The following is a 541-nucleotide window of genomic DNA, read 5'->3' on the forward strand; positions in this document are numbered from 1 at the left end:
AGTTTGGGGGAAGGGAGCGGTGTGGAGACGGAAGGCGGAGGGAAGGAAGGGAGCGAGCGGGGAGGAGCGTGAGAAGGGCGGAAAGGGTGGCCGAGCGCGGGCGGAGGACGGAGAAGGGGGCGGCGCGGGCCGGAACCTCGAGGTACGTGCGGGAAGGGGTTCTTCCCGGGGTTGGGAGGGAGCCCAGCCCGCTGTGCTTGCGGGAGCGGAGTAGAACTGGAACCTAGGAAGTAGCGGGAATAGCAGAAGGGGGAGTTCGGGGTGGGGGGTAGGACCGTGAGGTTTTGTTCCAGGGAACATTTGTAATCGTGGAGTGGGGAGGCTTCTGGGAAAGGTAATTGGAAGGGTGGTTGGAGAGTCATTCCAGGTTCTTTTGTGGGTGGGAAGCTGTAGAGACGAGTGGGATGGGGTCCTGGAGGAGCGGAGTACTTGAGAACCGGGAACAATTTGGAGAACGAGGGTGGTAGAGAAAGGACGTTGAAAGAGTAATCTTTGGGAGGAGGGTGAACGGTTTGGAAGACCACTCCGGTGGGTGGTGTGG

The 541-nt window shown here is 60.6% G+C and overlaps 1 protein-coding gene across 1 annotated transcript in view; it reads left to right on the forward strand.

The window, feature by feature from the left end:
* The first annotated feature begins 69 nt into the window (after positions 1–69).
* The window catches only part of LOC105504531 (chromosome transmission fidelity protein 8 homolog), a 14957-nt gene continuing 14485 nt past the window's right edge, over positions 70–541 (forward strand). The window contains exon 1 of the mRNA XM_011931995.1: positions 70–142. The gene's annotated coding sequence lies outside the window, so the exon portion shown is untranslated. The remainder of the gene's footprint in view (positions 143–541) is intronic.

This window comes from Colobus angolensis, unplaced genomic scaffold (genome assembly GCF_000951035.1).
Source record: "Colobus angolensis palliatus isolate OR3802 unplaced genomic scaffold, Cang.pa_1.0 Scaffold93, whole genome shotgun sequence".
Classification (NCBI taxonomy): Eukaryota; Metazoa; Chordata; class Mammalia; order Primates; family Cercopithecidae; genus Colobus; species Colobus angolensis.